Here is a 10,131-nt window from a genome sequence, read left to right as displayed (position 1 = left end):
AATATTTAAAGCTACTTTTTAATCTTTCAAGGTGAATTTATCAAAACTAAATATCACTATAAATCCACTCAAATGATCACATGTATATTGCAATATGAAGCAATACAATGAAGGCAAATGGACAGGTGTACCAGTGTCCATCCCTCCACACTGCAAAACTCCCCCTTTTCCCAAAGGATCGCTCAGGTGCTGTTGGTGACAGATGACTAATGGTCTGACCTCAGGACCTTTGACAGCACTAGAGTTATTAATCAATACATTAAAAAGTGATTAAGCTTAATTTTCCTTTTAGATGGAAAATTAATATACATATTTTAATATTTCCTTCTTGTGCAAGTTTCAAGGTCTACCTTTTTTTAATATTAAATACATTTTTAGTCTAGGCTTGTCATTTCTTCAGTAATATTGTACCTAAAAACAATGAGCAGGCTTCTTATCTGTTTGATTCCTATCAGTTTCATTCCTATCGGTAACCAACATTCTTTCCTATAGTTCTCAAATCTGCAGTTTTTTGTTCTCAAACCATCCCTCTACTATCATGTCCTCTGCTTTCTCAACTTAATGTATAAGACCCTGTAATCATGTGGATTGGTTGGCATTGATGAGATGGAAACATCATTAATCTGATCTTTGCTGCAAAGTCAACTCTTTTCTTCGACAGAGAAATCTTAGTGGGTGTTCATCTCTTGAAACCATTTTTAAACATCTGTCTCACTCTTTTAAGTCCACAAACAATAGCTTTGCCTAGTCCTGACATCTGACCTCCCCTATATCACCCCATCTCTGCCTGACTCCACCCAATTCTTGCCTCACCTTATCTCTTGTAACACACTGGCAAAAAGCGACCAATAATGGCCAACATATCCTAAAAAAAATTTTTCCCCCAATTACTTCCTAGAGCTATATGCTTGGAGATAGGTGGTTTACCTTCCATGTTACTCATGGGGGAGTTTTACCAAGTGTTTTTACAACTCTATAACATGAACCATCAGATCTCTGTCTCTTATATTAGGCTCTTTTCCATGTCACCTGTCTCCTAATTGCTAACCCAGGGCCATGTATTAAGCAGAACTCTACTCCAATGTACCATTTCCATATTAGGTAATGTCATTCTACCTGCTACAACAAACAACCCCAAATCTCAGTGGCTACATTCAGGAAAGGTTTATGTCGTACTCTAATTATGTTAGATGGCAAATTTGGGGAAAGTGATACTATCAACTCCATGAAATCACTGAGAAATCTAGGCTTCTTGTATCTACTGGTCCTACCCTTGGCCTCTTCCCCACTCAGCTGGCAGCGGGAAACGAAGTGGTTAGTTATGTATATTTTGTTATAGACCAAACCTAAAATGGGTATATGTTACTTTAACTCCCAAGCCACAGCCGTATTAACTGCAAAGGACACTGAAGAATGTGGTCTAGCTGAGTATCCAGAAGAAAAGGCAGTTTGAAAAACAACAGTCTCCTCTTCAGCCCATGGATGAGTGAAATTGGCCCCTAAACTGGTCCCCTGCCTTTACTTTTGCTCTCCCATGATTCTTTTTATTTTAAGTTTATTTATTTATTTTTGAGAGAGAGAAAGGGAGAGAGAGAGAAAGAGAGAGAGAATGAATGAGAGGGGGGAAAGGCAGAGAGAGAGATAGAGAGAGAGAGAGAGAGAGAGAGAGAGAGAGAGAGAATCACAAGCAGGCTCTGCACTGTTACTGCAGAGCCAGATGCAGAGTTCAAACCCATCAACTGCGAGATCACGACCTGAACTGAAACCAAGAGTCAGACATTTAACCAACTGAGCCACCCAGGCACCCCTCCTATAATTCTATTTTTTTTTCAATATATGAAGTTTATTGTCAAATTGGTTTCCATACAACACCCAGTGCTCATCCCAAAAGGTGCCCTCCTCAAAACCCATCACCCACCCTCCCCTCCCTCTCACCCCCCCATCAACCCTCAGTTTTTCTCAGTTTTTAAGAGTCTCTTATGCTTTGGCTCTCTTCCACTCTAACCTCTTTTTTTTTTTCCTTCCCCTCCTCCATGGGTTTCTGTTAAGTTTCTCAGGATCCACATAAGAGTGAAACCATATGGTATCTGTCTTTCTCTGTATGGCTTATTTCACTTAGCATCACACTCTCCAGTTCCATCCACATGGCTACAAAGGGCCATATTTCATTCTTTCTCATTACCACGTAGCACTCCATTGTCTATATAAACCACAATTTTTTATCCATTCATCAGTTGATGGACATTTAGGCTCTTTCCATAATTTGGCTATTGTTGAGAGTGCTGCTATAAACATTGGGGTAAAAGTGCCCCTATGCATCAGTACTCCTGTATCCCTTGGGTAATTCTATTTTCAATTCAAGAGCAGACAGTTTTTTTTCACATGGTTCTTCAACACCCCACAATAATGCCTCATTTTATTTGTAGTAAAGGCAAAGTCATTCTAGTGGCCTATCGTGCCCAACATGTTATGGCCTCCGTACGTCTTGGGCTTCATCTCCACAAATTTCTCTCAATCTGCACCTGACACAGTGGACTCATAAATGTTCTTAAATGTCCTCAAATGGGACAGGTGCAGTCTGGCCTTGACGTGTTTCTATTGGCCTTAAGGATTCTTCTTCTAAACATCTGCATGACTAAGTTCAATATTTCCTTTAATTTTTCTCAAATGTCACCCTCTCAATGAGATCTGTGCCCAACTCCCAATAAACCTGAATTCTAGCATCCAATATACCTGCCATGGCAGGTACCATACAGTTCTTTCTCCCCCTGCTACGAAGCAATTGATAAAACTATACTTTCTGGTTGATGGTCTTATGGTTGGAAGGGACCATATGACAGTTCTTGTCAATGACCTTTGGATGGAACTGAGATGTGGTCCTTCTTGGCCAGAGTAATTCACCACCTGGCCAAGCAACCACCTGGCCAAGACTCTGGGCTCTCTTTTCTTCTGGCAATCCAATGGCTGATTTAAACCACAGAACTTCTAGCCTTTCTGACTACAGACTGCTTATTTGTTAAATTTACCACTCCACTCTGTCTTCCATGGCAAGAACAGGAGTTTAAGGGGCAGGGATCTCTATCTGTCTTATTTATTACGATATCCCAAGTTCTCAAAATAATGCCTATTATATATTAGATGTTCACTAAATATTTATCAAATTTATGAATGAATATATGAGATCCCGAAAATTATATACTGGATGAAGAAATCAAAAAAAAAAAAAAAAAAAAAAAAAAAGAAAGGACACAGAATAGGCAAGAAAAGTCTCCAAGGGATCATTGCAGACAATGAAAAAGTAAAACATAAAAAGTCAGTCTAAATACTTAATTATCTCACACACAGACTAGATGAGTATACACAGATATATTTTATAAAGAACACCAGAAATACATCCATATGTTTAACCAGGTTTATTTTTAGGTGTACAACTTGTATTTTCTTTACTTCTCTAATTTTACCAAATTCTAATTATTAATACATAGCACTATACAAACCTAAGGAGTTGAAACTTAAGAATAGCTAGGTATATAGTATCTTCTGGTTTTAGTTGGATACCTACATACAATATTTCTCAGTTCCTGTTATAGTTTGATTTAACCATGTGCTTAAACTGGGGCCAATGGGATATAAATAGAAGCAATGGAACTCGAGATAATGTCCTTAAAGAAGCTTATCTAGGAATCTGTGTATTCTTCCTTTATTTTTTAAGTTTATATATTTTGAGAGAGAGAGACAGAGAGAGAGACAGAGAGAGAGAGAGAGAGAGAGAGAGAGAGAGAGAGAGAGAGAGACCATGCATGGGAGGGGCAGAGAGAGAAGGACAGAGAGAGAGAATCCCAAGCAGGCTCTGCACCATCAGCACGGAACCTGATGCAGGGCTCGAAACCACGAAGCAGGAGATCATGACCTGGGTCGAAATCAAGAGTCAGACACTCGGGGCGCCTGGGTGGCGCAGTCGGTTAAGCGTCCGACTTCGGCCAGGTCCCGATCTCACGGTCCGTGAGTTCGAGCCCCGCGTCAGGCTCTGGGCTGATGGCTCAGAGCCTGGAGCCTGTTTCCGATTCTGTGTCTCCCTCTCTCTCTGCCCATCCCCCGTTCATGCTCTGTCTCTCTCTGTCCCAAAAATAAATAAACGTTGAAAAAAAAAAATTAAAAAAAAAAAAAAAGAGTCAGACACTCAACTGACTGAGCCACCCAGGCACCCCTCTGCATATCCTTCCTAACCCCTGGGTGAGAAATGTCAAGCACTGTAGTGGCTGGTTGACATTGACAGAGCTGTCCTGCCATCCCTTCTCAATTCCCCTTTGGATTCATGATACAAGAGAGAAATCAATTTCTAACTTATTTTACTCACTAAACTTTATAGTCTATTATAGCAACTTAGCTGTTATTCTAAATACCACTAAATTCAAGGAGGAGGGGACTACATGGTTGGCTTATACTATTTTTTTGTTTAACATAAAGACAAAGATATTTCCCCATTTCTTTCTCTTTGTATGTGACTATAAAAACTATCATAATGTGACTCTCCCTTTTCTGAAGAACAATATTTGTTAAAAATAAACAAAAGTTTTCAAAATCTTGCATTATTATGCAGATGCAATAGTATAATATGTGTAAATATTGCATAAATGTATATGCATCTTTATAGCGACAAATCTTCAACAGTTAACACAAAAATTCCTAGGCAAAATTTGCTATGTAGAAAAATAGGATACAAAGAAATCTTATTGATACTAGCTCTTTTCATCAACACCTAATACAAAACTAATGAATATCTGTATAGATAAAAATATGACACTTCTTTCATCACAAAAGGGTAACTTTTCAGGCAACAGTGTTAGTTTTACTTAAGATACATCCTTTGTTACACTTCAGTATAGCATGGGAAAACGCATATGGGGAATGCTCTATGAAAGCACACCAAGTCCATACTTTGTATGATTATATTTGTAAATCTTTATTTTAGATCAATTTGGTACAAGTTGTTTTCATTGAACAGGACAGGATCTGATTAAATTGGTTTTGTTCTATAAATGTATAGCTTGGTTTATTTCCTGAACTCTGTCTATGATTTGCATTCCATGGTCCCTGCTGTTCACTGACATCTACCATAATACAATCATATCCCTCTAGTTTTGTTCTATTTCTTTTCGTACCTCCTCTTAATTACCCCTTTTGTACCCCTTGTCTATGGTCTCTGTGTCTCTAATACATGGAGGTACTAATTTCACAACCCCCAAGGCTTGTCAGGTTAAAGATTAATGAGCAGACTATACTCAGAGGCTTTGGAAAGGTTAAGCATAATTACAAATGGGTATTTTATGCAATGCTGGAGATGTGCAAGCTGTTTTTTAAAAAAGGGCAAGAAAAAAGGTAATGAAACTTATGGGATTCATGTCAACTATTGTATTCTCAAAAAAAAAGTCTTGTTAAAATGAGAAATTAACATACTAACTAAAAGGGCTTGTTAAATTCTACCCTTTGTTTTATTCACGATTAAAACACACGTGCACACACACACATACACACACACACACACGGTAAAATTTTAGGTACAGTTACAGGCCTGTGCTATCACTGATTTTTAGTTTTACTTTTTCTTTATTGTGAAAAATTTTTCATATTTAGACTAAAAGGAAAAGTTATGGTTTGAAATAAATACAGTAGCTAAGCATTGCTACTAGAGAAATTAAATAGCATTCAGAGAGGGAATACGTAGTTTCCACTTGAAATTTTATAGCTCACCATGAAAAGAGCTACTTTCCACAGAAAAAAATAACTTAAACCTTCTTTAGAGGTTCAGTTACACAATTATTGTAAAATATAAGCTGAACATCTGGCCATCTTAGCACCAGGGGGATGGAAGTAGGATTATAGTAATTAAAAGAAATCCAGTCAGTGTTTTACTAATTATAAAGTGTTACCAGGGTTAAAACATTCTTGTTTAAAAGTCAGAAATCTGTTGACCTAATTGGAGATGCTTTTTCCCAAAATGTTTCAGAACAAGGGAATATGCTGGAATTAACTTTTCTCAAAAGGAAAAAGAGATGGGGCGCCTGGGTGGCTTAGTCTGTTGAGCGTCCGACTTCGGCTCAGGTCATGATCTCACAGTTTCTGAGTTCGAGCCCCACGTCAGGCTCTGTGCTGACAGCTCGGAGCCTGGATCCTGCTTCGGATTCTGTGTCTCCCTATCTCTCTGTTCTCCCCCTGCTCACATGCTGTATCTTTCTCAAAAATAAGTAAAGATTAAAAAAAAAATTTAAAGGAAAAAGAGAGAGACAGAGAGAGAATATTAATCTCTGAATGTTGAGTTGAGAAGTAAGAGTATTTTGAGGTTTTGTTTTGTTTTGTTTTATAACAGAGATTAGACATTCCTAGTGTTAATTCATTTCCTTTTACAGTGTTAGTCAAGCCCCTACTAAGGGCAGCCCCTGTACTTGTCTCCCATAATCCTCCACTTCTGGCACTCAGGGCCATCACAACTGCACTCTCTCATATTTGCATCAAGATTTTTCTCCATCAACAAAATTCCAGCTTTTTCACAATGGGTTTGCCCCCAGAACACAGGTGTTATGAACACCACTGCTAAACCTAAACCAAAATGGGAAAGGAAGAGACTCCTATCAACATCATCATCATTGGACACGTAGATGTGGACGAGTCTACCACTACTGGTCATCTGATCTCTAAATGTGGTGGGATCGACAAAAGAACTATCAAAAAATTTGAGAAGGAGGCTGCTGAGATGGGACAGGGCTCCTTCAAGTATGCCTGGGTCTTGGATAAACTGAAAGCTGAACGTGAACGTGGTATCACCACTGATATCTCCCTGTGGAAATTCGAGACCAGCAAGTACTATGTGACCATCACTGATGCCCCAGGACACAGAGACTTTGTCAAAAATATGATTACAGGCACATCTCAGGCTGACTGCTGTCCTGATCGTTGCTGCTGGTGTTGGCGAATTTGAAGCAGGTTGTCCAAGAAAGGGCTGACCCGTGAGCATGACCCATGAGCCCTTCTGGCTTACACACTGGGTGTAAAACAGCTTATTGTTGGTGTTAACAAAATGGATTCCACAGAGCCCCTCTACAGCCAGAAGAGATACGAGGAAATTGTTAAGGAAGTCGGCACCTACATTAAGAAAATTGGCTACAACCCCGACACCGTAGCATTTGTGCCCATTTCTGGTTGGAATGGCGACAACATGCTGAAGCCAAGTGCTCACATGCATTGGTTCAAGGGATGAAAAGACACCTGTAAAGATGGCAATGGCAGTGGAACCACACCGCTTGATTGCATTCTGCCACCTACTCATCCAACTGACAAGCCCTTGCGTCTGCCTCTCCAGGACGTCTACAAAATTGGTGGTATTGGTACTGTCCCTGTGGGTTGAGTGGAGACTGGTGTTCTTAAGCCAGGCATGGTGGCCACTTTTGCTCCAGTCAGTGTTACAGCTGAAGTAAAGTCTGTTGAAATGCACCATGAAGCTTTGAGTGAGGCTCTACTTGGGGCCAACGTGGGCTTCAATGTCAAGAACGTATCTGTCAAAGATGTTCGTCATGGCAATGTGGCTGCTGATAGCAAAAATGACCCACCAATGGAAGCAGGCGGTTCAGGATAATCACAGCTCAGGTGATTATCCTGAACCATCCAGGCCAAATCAGTGCCGGATACACCTGTGCTGGACTGTCACACAGTTCACACTGCCGGCAAGTTCGCTGAGCTGAAGGAGATTGACCGTCATTCTGGAAAAAAGCTGGAAGATGGTCCCAAATTCTTGAAATCTGCTGATGCTGCCATCGTTGATATGGTTCCTGGCAAGCCCATGTGTGTTGAGAGCTTCTCTGACTACCCTCCTCTGGAACATTTTGCTGTTCGTGACATGAGACAGACGGTTGCTGTGGGTGTCATCAAAGCAGTGGACAAGAAGGCAGCTGGACCTGGCAAGGTCAACAAATCTGCCCAGAAAGCTCAGAAGGCTACTTAACTGCCCCCACTACCTGCCACCCCAGTCTTAATCAGTGGCGGAAGAACGGTCTCAGAACTGTTTGTGTCAATTGGCCATTTAAGTTTAATAGTAAAAGACTGGTTAATGGTAACAATGCATCGTAAAACCTTCAGAAGGAAAGGAGAATGTTTTTTGGACCATTTGTTTTTTTGTGTGTGTGGCAGTTTTAAGTTATTAGTTTTTAAACTCAGTGCTTTTTAATTTCTTTTTTAATGTTTATCTTTGAGAGAGAGAGAGCAAGCACAAGCAGGGGAGAGGGAGACACAGAATCCGTAGCAGGCTCCAGGCTCTGAGCTGTCAGCACAGAGCCCAACACGGGGCTTGAACCCATGAACCAGGAGGTCATGACCTGAGCCAAAGTCGGATGTTTAACCAACTGAGCCACCCAGGCGCCCCTAAAATCAGTACTTTTTAATGGAAACAACTTTGACCAAAAATCTGTCACAGAATTTTGAGACCCATTAAAACAAAAGTTTAATGAAAAAAAAATTCCATTAACACATTAAATTTTTAATCTCATTAAAAAAAGGGGAAAAACCCACCCTTTTAACTCCATTACTTCTTTATCTACCACACCATTTTACTCATTTTCTTTATAGCAGAATTCCTCAAAATACTTGTGTATTTTTCCAGTCTCTGATTCCTTGCTTCTCAATCTATTTTAAATTCTCTCCAATCAGACTTTCAAAATCACTCCAATTAACTGAAATGACTATTGTCAGGGTAGTCGATGGGCTCTCCAAATCCATCATCCAATCTCTGTCCTCCTCTTCCATGGCTCATCAGCATTTGGCATATATAATTCCTTCCTTCTTGATACATTTCCTTCACTTGCCATGCAAGACATTTGCAAGGAACTGGCTTTACACATTTGCTCCACCGCATTCTCCTTTCTAGCTCCTAATCTTTGGAGTTCTTGCTGTTGTTTAAGGAATGGCCCAGCATAGTTCCTGAACATTTTCTCTTGTCTACCAAAACTCTCTCCTTCAGTGAGCTAATCTAGGCTCATTTCTGGACTTATGACTGTTAGGCAAAAATTTTTACTGTCAACCAATCATTTATGTTCTCCCTCAAATTGCCCAGACCCCTCTCAGTTACGTGAGTCTATTGGGTTGGCCATCATCAACAGGAATGTCTATCTCTTCTAGGCAAAGCATCTAAGAGTTGGTCTGAGATCTTCCCGCTCATGATGGTGGTGATACCTGGTGACAGTGACGGCCTCATATTGGAAGAGTGGAGTTCTGGGATGGAACTGACTTTAATATCCGAATCCAGTGCTTGGAAATGAGCTGCTCCAAGAAGAGTGTTTGGATAACAGACCTTGAACAAGAAATAATGCTTTTTTTTCTTTAAGCACAGGGTCAGCAATTTTTTTGTGTGTGCAAAATGACAGATGATAAATATTTTAAGCTTACAGCCATACCATCTCTGTTGCGGGTATCGATTCTACCATTACAGAGAGAAAGCAGCCATACACAAACTGTAAATAGGTGTGGCTGTGGTCCCAATAAAATCACACTTACCAAAAAGGGTGGTGGCTAAGATTGGCCTATGGACCATTGTTTGCTGAGCTCTGCTTTAAGCCAGTAAGATATGGGGGTTTCCTTGCTATCATAGCATATAGCTTGGTCTATACTGATTAACACAACTTTCAGATTTATGTGGTCATTCCAGACCTCCAGGCACACATATGATTGCCATAGGGTCTTAACTGCTTTCCTCCATTGTATTTTGTTTTTACCCTTTTCTCTCCTTCAAAGGTCAGTATCATATTATCAAAACATAAACTCGAACATGCCACTCTTTTGCTCAAAATTCTTCAATCGCTTTCTATTTAACAAATGTCTAAAATTCTTACAATAGCCTGGAAATAGGGTAACCATTCATTCCAGTTTGCTAGGGCAGTGCTTAGATATAATCATTAGGCTTATCTCCTTTCACTTTCAAAAGTGTGATGGGTTATATTAAACATAAATTTATAAAGGGGGTTGTGCCTGGGTGGCTCAGTCGGTTAAGCATCCGACTTGATATCAGCTCAGGTCATGATCTCATGGTTCGTAGGATTGAGCCCCACATCAGGCACCATGCTCACAGTGCAGAGCCTTCTTGGGATT

At 40.1% G+C, this 10,131-nt stretch overlaps 1 pseudogene; it reads left to right on the top strand.

Annotated features, from left to right (window-relative positions):
* The first annotated feature begins 6,607 nt into the window (after nucleotides 1-6,607).
* Nucleotides 6,608-7,996, top strand: LOC125163536 (elongation factor 1-alpha 1-like; annotated as a pseudogene).
* The last annotated feature ends 2,135 nt before the right edge of the window (nucleotides 7,997-10,131 follow it).

The sequence above is a fragment of the Prionailurus viverrinus genome, chromosome A1, assembly GCF_022837055.1.
Source record: "Prionailurus viverrinus isolate Anna chromosome A1, UM_Priviv_1.0, whole genome shotgun sequence".
In the NCBI taxonomy this organism is placed as follows: domain Eukaryota; kingdom Metazoa; phylum Chordata; class Mammalia; order Carnivora; family Felidae; genus Prionailurus; species Prionailurus viverrinus.
Note: the sequence above shows the minus strand (reverse complement) of the source record. Positions and strands in the feature narration are given on the sequence as shown.